At 48.0% G+C, this 13,473-nt stretch overlaps 1 protein-coding gene across 1 annotated transcript in view; it reads left to right on the top strand.

Annotated features, from left to right (window-relative positions):
- Nucleotides 1-4,551: 4,551 nt before the first annotated feature.
- The window catches only part of SEC22C (SEC22 homolog C, vesicle trafficking protein), a 375,963-nt gene continuing 367,041 nt past the window's right edge, over nucleotides 4,552-13,473 (top strand). Inside the window, exon 1 of the mRNA XM_069647907.1 lies at nucleotides 4,552-4,826. The gene's annotated coding sequence lies outside the window, so the exon portion shown is untranslated. The remainder of the gene's footprint in view (nucleotides 4,827-13,473) is intronic.

The raw sequence follows: 13,473 nt of genomic DNA, 5'->3' as shown, positions 1-13,473 counted from the left end.
GGGCACGTGAGTAATAAAGTTGCCCAATGTCTTTAAACGCACCTTCTTTTGTCTTTCAGATGCGGGATGCAGCGCCGAAGGCCTCCGGAGCGTGCGAAGAGCTGGTAAGCATTTGTCTTTCAGATGCCGGAATGCAGTGCGAAGACCTCCGGAGCATGCAAAGAGTAGGTAAGCCTTTGTCTTTCAGTTGCCGGAATGCAGCGCGAGGCGTTGGTGACAGCCGATGGACCAGGTAAGAGATGCGCTGCCACTGAAGGCCGTAGTGCTAACCTGTTCTTTCTTTGTCTTTACAGGTGCTGCTGGAGACTGGATTCCAGGATGGTAAGCCTTTGTTCCATTAGGCCCAGGATCAGAAGCAGAAGACACGATGAGCGTTCTGCTGCAGAGAATGCAGAAAACGCAAAGCAAGATTCATCCATCGAGTGTGGTTTAAATAGCCTCCTGTAGTGCTTAGGTGTCTCCTTCCACAGCCTCGCCTAGGTAAGAAAAGAGTTCCTGCTTTCCAGAAGAGTTCCAGTGTTCTGAACCTAGGTAGTGGCTCCTGCCCCACCCAACAGGAAAAGTAGTCCCAAACAGAAGAGGATCAGGGGCTCAACTGGCAGGTAAGTAAGCAGCATGGTCTGCTGCAGGTAAGTCCACCCAAGCATTATGAGCCCGGCGCTTCCAGCGCTGGGACTGGGCATCTTTATGAGCCTGGTGCCACAGGCGCCAGGACAGGGTCCAAAAGGTCTCAATTGGGACTGGCTGGCACTCGGAACCGGGGTTATGGGTCTGCTTCCAAGGGAGTCGGGCAAGTCCTGATCTTTTAGAAGCAGAGATCATGACACATGTGGAGCTGTTGTATGTGTTCTTCCTTGTTTTCTGCGTGCAGGAGGATATCATCACTGACGTTTAGTACCCCCGTGATGCTACGTATCACCTCCTGGATCGTTTGCTGAACTACTTCCGCTGCAGATGAGATCCCAAAGATGAGCCGCTTGTATCTGCGCAGGCCAATGTGAGTGGAAAATGTTGTGATGTACGTGGAATCACGGTGGCGTTTAAGTTGGTGGTATCCGGCATTAAGATCGACCTTCGAGAATATCTTGGATCCTGTGAGGTCTGCCACTATCTCATCGAGGGTCGGGGTGATATGGCGCTCCCGCTTTATTGCTGCATTAGGGAGGTGCATGTCAATACATATTCTCACTTTCCCGGGTTGTTTGGGTTTCTTGGTGACGACCATGGGCGACACCCATGGTGTTGGTCCGGTCACTTCCTCAATGATGCCCGCTTTCTCAAGTGCCCAGAGCTCTTTCTACACCTGGTTCTGTATGTGGAATGGCGTTCTTCGGTGTCGTACTGCTCGTGGTTGGACAGACTCATCGATGTGCAGCTTGATGGACTTCCCTTTGAGACATCCAATCCCCTTTAGTACGTTCGGGTACTTCCGGAGAATGCTGTCGATGTCTTGTGACTCGGTCACCTCGCATATGAAGCTCATGAGACCGAGGTCCTCTGCCGTGTTTCCGCTGAGTAGACACTCGATTCTGGCGTTTACAACATAGATCTTGGACTGCAGCGACTTGTCTCCCTTGCTGAGTGTGGTCCGGAATCGACCTACTATGGGCAGTAGAGTTTTGCACCCATACGCAAACAACAATGTGTCCGTTATTTTCAGGACTGGTGGGGGTCGTAGTCTCCTAAATGCGGTCAGCGGCATGACATTGACAGACGCCCCAGTGTCTATGGTCATTTGCGTGTCTTGTCCTTGGATGGCTATTTGGCATTTCCGCCTTCTCAGTTTTCTTTTGGGTGTGTTGTCCCTGTAGTTTAGTGCTGAGACCAGGTATACTTTTTTTCCTTTCTTCCATTGCTCTTTTGCAACCTCTTGCTGGGATTGTGTCACATCGTTCCCTTCCTCCTCGGTCGATGAATTTGCAGTCTCGACTCGGCGAGCACTGACTTGCTTCTTCTTCTTTCCCGAGGTTGAGGCCCTGTCTTGGGGAGTTTGGGGTTGTTGTGGCAGCCCCGATGATCTGCAGACTTTGGCGTAGTGGTCCTTTCTGCCGCATGCCCCGCACGTGGTGCCTTGGGCTGGGCAGTTGCGTCTGCCGTGGCGAGATCCTCTGCACCACCCACATTGCGTGGATTCCGGGGTTCTTGGTTGCCATCTGGAGTATGCGTTATTGCCGCCGGCCTCTTCCTTCGTGTACTGGCGGTTCATGATTTGGGCCACCGTCGCCATCATGAGTGCTGGTTGGAGTTTCTGCAGGGTCGTGCCCATGTGCGCTGCTCTGGCATGTGCCAACTCCCTCTGGCGGCCAAGTTCTAGGATTCTGGTGAGAGATATGCCTTTTTCGCTGAGCACCATTCTCCTCAGCTTCTCTAAATGTATCCCATTAATGATCTGTCGTCGGATTTCCTTTCCGATGTTGGTAAATTCACATGAGATTCCGAATTTCCATAGCCTGGTGTGATAGGCATCCAGTGTCTCGTCCTCCAGTTGGATGGTAGTACAGAAAATGAATGTCTCATAGTCTGGATTGAGCTGGGGCATGAAGTGGGCTGTGAGCGCGTCCTTGGTTTGTTGGTAGACGTCAAGGCCGTCTGCTATTGACAGCGAGTTGAATATGCGCAGAACCTCGTCCCTGACATTCAGCAAAAGGTGCAACCTCATTTTCCTTGACGGGGAAATGTCTTTACAATCCATGGCCATTTCGAATTTTTGCAACCACAGCTGCCACCGGGAGCCAACCGATGAAGGGTCGGTGTATGGGTCGAAAGGGGCAAGTGCGATCGATGTTCCCCCCTGTGGGCGTGCCTGTGGCGTGGATGGTGACAGATTTGCGGCCAGTCTAGAAGGCGTGCTGGGCATGGGAGTGGAGCTTCCTGTCGCCATGGTGCATGGTACAGGTGCTTGCGTGTGCGCACGTGTTGCGATGCCCCTCACCTTGGTGTTTGCTGCCCTGCATGAAGTGGGCCGTGAGCAATGCTCTGTCTGTCACCCGTTTCAGGCAGGTGGGCCCAAAACGTCTGGCAGCTGGACTTGGGCCTTCAGGAATGGATGTATGGCCACTTTGTGACAACTTCTGGATGTGTCCCCAATTGATCCAGTTGAGATTGGAGAGATGAAAAAAAAAATCTGGTGGGGGTGGGCCCCCCACTGTGCTTCCAAAAATGGTGCCCCTGCCGAGGGCTTAATTTAATGGGCGTTGCATGCGCCGTTCATATCACTTGCCTCGTCGCCAGTGTTAGATTGTGTCTCCCTGCCGATGTGTCGGCAGGAGACGTGAGAACAGGGCCCTACGCTGCCAGGCCTCATTGCGCAGCTCCGGCGGGAGCAATGATTTGACACGGACACCAAACGTGTTGCTGTCTTGCCCGGAACTGTCCTTTCTGAGCAGGGGCGGGGCTTTTATTTAGAATGCCTTACGTCACTGCGTCGCGGGACGTAAGTCGGATAGTCAACCTAGTACCAGGGTTGATATTCTCCCTCTTACCCTTTACAAACACACTTTTTTGATACACAGAGTGAACTGAGGTGTGCTCCTGAGCTTTAGCTATTCAAAGGAACTTTTAGTGACAATGCACTCCAATTAAGAGACAAACCCGAAGCAGACAATTGGCAGCCGAGAGACATAAGCGAGACAGACTTCTCTGAATCTTGATGGGAAGGACTTTGTCATGGAGTACGACTCAATATCATTCTCAAGAAAAGGAGGTATCTAGATCAAGCAACCTGTCTCACAAGACGACCCAGCGCAAGGAGCGCACCTGCAGTGCGTGCTTACGGCCGGAGAACTGTAGAGCTGCTGACGGCTCCAGGACATTTGCACAGAATAAAGCCTCCCTGCCAAGTTCCCCAGTTCCATGCGTGACACCTTGAGCAAGTCCTACTTTTTGCTTGCAATTGCATTCTGGGCCTTGTAGTTTCGTTTTTCCCATGGCAAACGTGGGCCTACAAGTCCCCACATGCATTGCGAGAAAAAAATAAAGAGGACTGGCAGAGATACTGCATAGAACTGGTAAACTTGCCAGCTATATGAAAGCCCATGCTTACCTTACAATAGGACAAAAACATACGATGCAAGACAGCACCGGTTTATAGTGCTTTATTTAGACACTCACTGCAACACTAGCCCTATCACATCATGCCAGCAAGGAGAATACCTGGTAGTGTACCTCAATCGCCAAATCAATTGCTAATGGCCGTAGCAAAGATTTCAATAAATAAATTGGTACTTTGGCTTGTTATACTGTATTAGGAGATTACATCTATGTAGATATTTATCAGTCAGTGCTGAGCTTTGTGCTTAGTTAATTAGGACACATCACTTCTTACAGTTCTCAAACCACATCTATCACTTAAGCAATGCGCTCTTCCTAATGCGCTCTTCCTACCCTACCTATTTCTCGCCACTCCCATTCACTTCCGTGCCAGTTTATTAAGTTGTATCTTTATTCAAACATGGCCTCCCGCTTCACAGCTCTAGACTGGAACTCTGAAAGCCTAACCCCTTCTTTGTTTCGACGAAGCCAACCCCTGATTTCAGCGTGGAAAGTGAATCTATCATGGTTTCCGCCGCTTGCCGTAGCCAAGTTGGACAATGACAGGCTGGCAGTGGGCGTGGCTGTGATTGGCTGGTGGCGGCGTGTTGTGTTGTAAACATGGATGATATCTGCTCTGTAAGGTAACCCAATGTGATCGGCAGTGGGTTGCACTCTAATTCTCAGCAAAGGTGTTCAGTGTGTCGAGAAGCATCAATGGGTACTCGCATGTTGCAGTTCAGAAATAATGTGAGGTCAAGTTCCCGAATGTTTTGCGGATGCACTGTCTAAATCAGGTGAGTGGGGCGAAAATGTGCGACTACCCCTGCTTTTGGGGCTACATGCAGCACATCACCTCTTGCTGAATGCGACTGACCCCATTCCATTGGCAAACTAATGCAAGGTTGGCATTTGCAAAAGTCGGTTAGAGATAATCACCCATACAAACAGCTTGAGTGTGAGGGCTTCATCGAGAATGTGGTGGACTGATAGGAATTCGAGGGATTATAAGGTATTCCTCTTACCAGCATGTACGGCTTCCTACTGTTATGCATGTCTTGTCAAATAGAGTTTGTTTCAGATGCATCCGTTACAGTTAAATTGCTGGTTTTACTGATTACCGTGTGTTGAGGATGTGGCTTATCAGGATAGTGGGTCATGATATAGAGTCACAGAGAATTTGTGTAGGCTTGCAACCTCCTGCACGCATTTGGCGAGATTGGCACAGGAGCTGCAGAAAAGAAGGTCTCTTACCTCGAGTAGGAACAGTGATCAAATCGCAATAGACCTACAAAATATAAAAATGTTATTTGACTTATGCCTGTTTCAAATGTAAATGAACATGACTAATAAAAAATTATAAACAATTTTACGAAAAGAATACGTATGGTACGGGGGCGCTGGTGGAGACGGATGCTAGGGTGGCAATTAGTGTCTTTCCCCTCTTCCCCTGTAATCATTGATCAAAACAGATTCGATTGGGGATCAAAACAAATTCGATTGGGGCAATGGTGGACAGATTTTTCTCAAATCTGGTCAACCTTCACAGATCTGCTTTTCCCTTAATAAGACTTGTGAAAAGTGAAATGCCCCCTCGTTTATCAATCCATCCGGTAGGGGCAGTGCTTGATTTGTAAAGTGCATGCTTGTACCACGTCTGTGCAGTAGCTTGCCACCCACTGCTGCCCATAACCACAGTGTCCGCATATTTCAGGATGAAACTGCAGTTCCCACCGGATCATTTGATTTGTAAAACACCAACGCCAGATGAGTGATTTACAAATGCCAGTCAAAATAATATAATCCAACATAGATGTTTCTTGATCTGAGACGCAAAATGTTTAACCTCTTCTTTATACGCATTATCCTTATTGTCAATGTCCTCTGATTTGATAGGTGCAAGTACAACATTTTGACAGTCTATCCACGGAAAACTGAGCAAAAGTGTGTTCTTCATAGAAAAATGCAGGCAAATTAATTACTGAACAGAAGCACCTGCCTGTCAAACACCTCAGCAAGATTTTCTATAGGTCTGCACTCAGCAGAATCACTCCTCCTTGGCAATGGCCTTTCCTGGCCTCCCCTATGGTGGTGCTGTTGGCTGGCGGTTGACCAGACACGCCACTCCCCCACTTATAGCACTAGCGATTGTTGGGCATCAAGTGCAGTCGTGTTCCAATGTGTGTTTAAGACTAGGTGGCATTGCATGTGCCTGTATAGGCTGCACATCAGAAGTTAAAGAGGAAGTATCCCTCTTAACAGGTCTGACCATGTGCCTACTGAGGGCAGCCGCTGGTAGAGGTTCAACAAAGCCAGCATCATAAAGGACACTGGCACATATGCATGTGTGCGCATGGTTTCCTGCTGAACTAGAGAGATGCACGTGGTACTTTGGATACCTGACCGCTGTCTGCGCAACATAGCCGGCAAGATAGTTCAGCAGGTTGAGCGCTCCCTGCTGCGATCTGTGTATGATCTGCAGGTCGCAGGTTCGAATCCCTGCTGGGCCAACTCAGCCTTTCATCCTTCCGAGGTCGATAAATGTGTACCAACTTCGGTTGGGTTATAATGGTATGTACATTTGTCCTCTGTAAAGTGCTTTTGCAAAAGTGCTATATAAATAACACACCTTTGTGATATCCGAGCCCCCTACCCTGCTGCAGCATTGCTGCAAATTATTACAGTAATGAGGAAGCACCAATGTCATCTCATTGCATGACCTTTTACTTCTGGTATGCACCTTCCTGCCCACTTGTTATTCATGAAATTGAATAACTAGCATAGTAGTGCTTGCGTTTCTAATACTTGTTGTTGCTTGTTGGGTGAATAAGATAAGATTGAGTGACAGTTTAAAAAAGAAAGTTGCCAAAACACACATCATAATTGAGCTGAGTTTAAGACAGTGCCTCAGGGTATTGCCATGGACCACTCTGTTTTATGCGTGGGCAGGGCAGGCCATACCCAGACCATGCAGACCCTAGTCACCTTACTGGCACTAGGGTCCCACGGCATCATGGCCTCCAGACCCGTGCTCCCATGGTGTCAGCCTGCAGGCCTAAATGAGAGACGGACTCAGTCGTTCCTCTTTGGGAGTCTGCAGCTGTTCTGATGCACGTGCTTGCAGGGGCTCCTTTTATAAGCTTGGGCCATGACACAGTTATTGCACATCTTAAAAGGGCAATACACCTGGGTGGGCTATACACATCACTACCCATTTTAAATGGGCAATACACTTTGGTGGGTCACACACGACAACAATGAGTGCGAAACTCTGCAATAAACCGTGGGGCTAAGCCCTGGCAAAGATCCCCACAAATCAAGCACTGGTTAGGGGTTTATTTTTCTGAGAAAGAAGAACAGCCACGTTTCTCTTTTCCTGGTGCATTATCTGTAATGTTAGAACATGCACACAAAGGACGGCCCACATCACAACTGTGTGAAGACAATACATATTTAACGTGTTGTCGTTTCTCTGTAGTTACATACCTTTAAAAATAAATACATGCTGTTCATATATTTGGGCTTTATCAATTGTAACACCTTTTATGCAGTCCACCCCCACCAACACTCCATAATACTTTACTGTGATCAGAGGCGCAAAATAGCATTTGGAGTCAATCTCTCATAATGGTATAGCCCACAAAAAAATTAAAGGTTCTGACCCCTGTTGGAAGAGGAATTGTCCTCACCGATAATTGTGAATATGGACATTTCTATATTGCATGTAGCCCCCGATTGGATACTTAAAATTGTATTTTAGTCCATGTTAATCAGCAAACACCACCCCCTCGTAATGTGTCCAATTGTGGATTCGTTAGATTGGGCACAGTCGAAAGGCAGGCTACAAAAAGGTGCATGGTTTCAAGTAGAAGATATACTAAGAGGAACTCGGCTAATCTGAAAGTGTATATGCTGCTAGAGGATATACTGGGTTGGTAGTAAAGGCAAGATTAAGGGCACTGTTATTAGATGGAGACAAGTGTAGGTAGGCAAGCTGACACCATGCAACATTGACTCTGCAGTAAAGATGACCATGCATTACATGTGAAACAACCTGCCAGGCCTCGTAGCTGTTTTACTCCATACTGCCATTCCCTGAGTTCGGAAATGGGCATTAGGGTTGATGCCGATAAGCATCCCAAAACCTGCTAGACGTAAAGAAAGAATAGTTTGAACACCAAACATTTAAGATACTAAACATGTGCGATCTGGTGTACTTATATATTTTTAAATTATTTTATTGGTGATTTATATTGCACTTAATGACAGACCAGTGAGTGATCACGCCCATGTTGTACCCATTGTCTTGTTTACAGAGTGAGTTCCTTGCCCTTGAGTTATCCTCTCGACCTTTTGAGTGTTTATCAGTTAAGGCTGCCGACAATGATGGTCCAAGGCTAAAAACTGTTATCTGTGCACCAGATTCTCTTGTCTTGTAACACAAGGCCCGCTGTAATCATTAAGGTCTACTTGTCCTGGAATGCACCTTTGTGGGAGTAAATGTACAGCATGTCTTCCTAAGTTATCTTAGCCCTACACCCGGGGTGGTCTGTAAAGCCTGGGTAAGTCTGCAGCTTGCCAGGTGAAAATAAAAGATAACTTGCACATTAAATAAACCAATAAACAAACAACATTCTGGCTTACTTGAATCTGCAGTGTGTACATGAACTGCTATATCCATAACGTTAAGAAATGTTGGATCCAGACAGAGACGCCATGCAGCTAGGCCTTGTAAGGCCAGCAACCACGCGCTGCTTAGAGTCGCTCCCCTCAGATGTGGGGCGAGCGCCACCATTAGCCGATTCGGTGACTCAGCCTCAGTGGGTTAAGACCAAGTGGGGCCTATCATCATCTCTCGCTGTCTTTCTTACAGTAATCTGTTCTCAGTCACAGAATCCTGAAGGACACAATCCACGTAGCCCAAAGGGGACTCCAGGCCACACCATGTATGTTAATTTTTACAGCTGATGTTTGAACACAATACACGCCAAGCAATAAATTATAACTAAGATCCATGTGCAATTCTTTTCTTTTCTTTTTTTAATTAAATGAGTTCGTTTATTACAAACGTTTTCATTATTTCATATCTCTTCCAGGGTTATCGCTTGAAGTCAAAATCAAAATTAAGCTTAAAAAGCAAAACCGAACATCCAAGAGCGATTAATAACTTTTTTTCTTCGAGTATAAGTGTGGACTGTTACCAAAGATTTCGGTTGTGTACCCCCCCCCCCCAACCTTTTGCTGATGTTAAACACCATAGTCTGACTTTGCCAGAGGAGCACAGCCTTCTGCAGCACTCCCCTGGGCTTTTCGCTCACTTTATTATGGGGAAACTGACATGCCCTTAAAGACAGTCGGTACTGGTAGACTTAGTTTCCCTTAGTCCTTGTCAATGTTGCAACTTTTCTGCAACATGTTGCAAGTGCACAATGTACCTTGCAGTATAGTGCACTTGGGTCTTCCTGTCATTTCTAAAGGCCCTAGATACTCTCAAAGGATTTTTAAGGAGAAGTGCAGGTGTGCCTTGGACAGGGCTGGTGGCATCTTTTCATGCATTTTTAACCCTTTCCTGCCAGGGTAAACCGTGTTTACAGCGTTTGGCACGAATGGGTGGCCTGGCTCCAAAATGGCCATGCTACGAGGTTCTTTGTCCTGTCCTTTGGCCATTTTGCCCCTTCACCTTCCCCAGGTTGAGCCGACCCGGGTCAGTCCTTATTTGGGCATGCATTCTCCTGTGAAACGCCAAGCTTTCACTGGCTTCTGCATGCCTTGTGTGTGTGCGCTTCCAGGATGTGGGCCGAACTGTCTGGTTCCAATACACATCCTGGGTGCCAGAGAGTCTGGAGTGCTGGGAATGCCTGGGACTACTGTGGTCCATGATTGGTACACATATGGTATGCCTGTATGTGAACAGATCTCCCATTGGGTCCTCTTCATTTTGGCACGAAGGAGATTTTGGATAAGAGAAGGCTCCAAACACCCATACCATGTTGATCTCTGGCGTTCTCACTGAACAAAGGATAGGATCCAAGTATCCTGAACCAAGAAGCCAAGTCGAGGACCCTCTGGTGACCCTTTGGAAGGTTTGGCACCCTGAGCCAGCTGTCAGCCTGATCATCCTAGAAAGTCTGCGAAGGAGCTTCTACCCATTGGAATAGTGGGACCAACTATTCTCGGCACATTCATCAAACCCTGCAGGTGAGTCTTCTCAGAAGTGTTCCTTGTCCAACCAGTGGGCTGACCAGCTTGTGCAGGACCTTTGCTCTGATACCGCTGCCTTTTCGTGGAGGCCCTTGAAACTTGGTACATCGCAAGCGCTGTGTTCACGGCACTCTCATGCCGAATTTCGTCCATTTGGCGTTCTGAAGTAAAGATAGAGCGCCCGAACTGTACACGCGGTTACCGTTTCGCCCAACCGTGGTGACGAACTTTGCAAGTGCATTGCAGCTGTAACCCTCTGTGCCTTGAAGCCAGCTACAGTAAAACTGGTCTGATCCATCCACCAGGAGTGGAGAAATCGCCACTGTCCCGTTTGTGAATCAACGCTGTACCTTAGTCGCTGAAAGCCGCAGAGCTGCGAGATTGCCGCATTTGAACCTGCAACCGAAGTGGACTTGACTGCCGAAGTTTGGTGCGGAGTGCACCGTGGGTCAGTGAGTAATTGCAACCCTTACCGGTGGCCCCTAGCGCATCCATCCATTTTTACGCATGAGTGGCCCCTGAGGGCCCCTCTCCTTTCCAGTGCTAGTGTTAACTAGCAAACTATTCCCAACTCTTTGAACCTGCTCTGCCCTCACGGGGAGACCCTCCACGAATAGTGGGCACCTATTCTGCATCACCTCACCCACCTTCCTGAGCTGCTACAGCCCCAACAAAAGACTCTGTTTCACCCATTTGCACTACCGCGTGTATCAGCATTGCAAGTACGTTTGAGCACTAGGCTCCTCTCATTGTAGAGACTGGACTGCCTTTCAGTTAGGGTTGTGTTTGCTGCAGAACTGCCTAAAGATTATTTGCACTACCGGCTTCCTTCCCTTTTCTAGGTTGTGGACCCATTTCGTGCATCAACCCTTTAGGCCACTTGGTCCTGTATATATGTATTTTAGTAGGATTGTGTTGGTGTTATTAACTATTGTGTTGAAACTCAAAGGCCTTGAATAAATGTAAATGTATTTGTATTTTAATATATATATATATATATATACACACCTGACTGGGAATGATTTGTAAGTGTCCTTTAATCTGTGTGCTCATTGAGGTCTTTAAGTCACCCTCACCCCTCCTGACACCTACTCTTGACCGCTGCCAATGCCACCTTGATTGTTCTGGCTAGTCCAGAAGGTTACCCTGTTCTAAGAAACTAGGCTGGCCTTCTGAACCTCTGCCCATCAGGTCAGAGTTCAGAAATCCATCTTAACTTGGACCATCTTTCCTCCGAGGTGGCCACCAAAAAGCCCTCTCCGACACTATAGCGAACATGCACGCTAAGCCACCCACCAAGACCACGTCCTCCCCGCTGTTCGAATTCAAAAAGATTACCGAGCAAGAGGTCATCACCTTGCTCAATTCCATTAAATCCTCCAATTGCAAAGGTGATGCCTGCCCCGCCAGCCTCATCAAAGACTCCGCACCCAGCCTAGCCCCCTTCCTTACGGCCTTCATCAACTCATCCTTCCAATCAGGCCATGTCCCATCAGGACTTAAGGAAGCTTGGGTACGCCCACTTCTCAAGAAACCTTCACTCGACCCAACCGTCCCAGGGAACTACAGGCCCATCACGACCGTACCGTTCCTGCTCAAAATCCTGGACAAAGCAGCTTACCTACAAGCCCAGAAGTTCTTAGAGGACAACCGTCTCCTCGGCTTACGGCAATCTGGGTTCCGCTCCCGGCATGGTACTGAAACGGCCCTTCTAGACCTTAAAAATCAAATGGATGAGCTCAGAGACGCAGGCAAACCTGCCCTACTACTGCTCCTTGACCTCTCCGCAGCCTTTGATTTGGTTGACCACAATACTCTGTGTCACCACTTAGCCAACCAAGCCAACTTCTCCCCTAAAGCCTGCCAATGGATCACCTCCTTTCTCCAAGAAAGGGCCATGAAAGTCTTTTCTGAAGTTGCCGCCGCCACTCCCAGCCTCCTCACCTGCGGTGTCCCCCAGGGACTCTCTACAACCTCTTTACGAGGCCCCTGTTTAGCATCCTGGACTCCCTTGGTATCTCATATACCAACTATGCGGACGATACGCAGGTACTCGTCCCACTCACGGGCGACTACCTAGCAGACTCCAACACCCTTTCCTCTATCTACTCTACCATCCAATCCTGGATGGCGGAGAATTGGCTTTGCCTCAATAGTGAAAAAAACGAACTCCTCCTTATTGGTTCACCTTTCACTCTCGGCAATCTTGGAGAACAGTACGCCTCCTTCACTATTGATAATATTCCAATTATGGTCTCAAACCATGTTAAGACACTCAGAATCTACCTTGACTCTGACCTGTCAATGGACAGACAGGTCAATGCCATCGCCGCCTCCTCAGCCTACTACACCAAAGTCCTCAATGCAGCCAGGCCCTTCTTGGCCCGTCAAAGCTGCCTCACGATTGCCAGGGCAATCATCGGGTAAAGACTTGACTACTGTAATGCCCTTCTCGTCGGGACTTCCAACAAAAACCTCGCCAAACTTCAGCTAGTCCAGAACAATGCACTAAGGGCAGTCACCGGCACTGCAAGGAGAAACCACATCTCTGAAATCAGAAGACAAGTACACTGGTTCCCGGTTAAAGAAAGAATTGTCTTTAAAACTCTTACCCTCACCCACAAATGCCTTCACGAACTTGCCCCCCCCTTACCTGACTAACAGAATTACCAGGCACTCCGCCACAAGACCGCTCAGATCCATCTACGCCAGCACCATTGTGAGGCCTACCTCTCGGAAAGTGCGTGCTGGTGGCTCCAGCTTCCCTACCATAGCAGCCACGCATTGGAACGCCCTGCCTCCTCACCCAAGACTCATTGAGTCCCACCTAGCCTTTCGTAAGGCTATCAAAACCAGACTCTTTGTGTGATTTAAATCTGTATCCTCCACTGCCTATTTACCTGCCAAATTGTAACTAAGAGCCTCTGGCACCCGTACGTAATCTTAAATCTGTGTATCTTCTGTAACAGCGCTTCGATGCCTTTTGGGCTGCAAGTGCACTTAACAAATGCAAATAAATAAACTGGATGGCAGTCTGGGCTAAGAGCTTGCAGTATTTACCTCTTGTATCTGTCAGAGCTTCGCAAACCATCACAACATGATACAATGATTCCAGCTGAAGACTGTTTTACAGAAGCGGCAGGTATTAGGCAAATCTCTCAGTTGTTTTGTATGCCCCATGACCTCACGAGTTGGTTGCAAGTTCAGCCTAAAGCACAGGAACAGATCACACAGTTTTGGGCA

This window comes from Ambystoma mexicanum, chromosome 2q (genome assembly GCF_040938575.1).
Source record: "Ambystoma mexicanum isolate Mex_15411 chromosome 2q, UKY_AmexF1_1, whole genome shotgun sequence".
Lineage (NCBI taxonomy): Eukaryota > Metazoa > Chordata > Amphibia > Caudata > Ambystomatidae > Ambystoma > Ambystoma mexicanum.
This window is presented reverse-complemented; position numbering and strand designations above follow the sequence as displayed.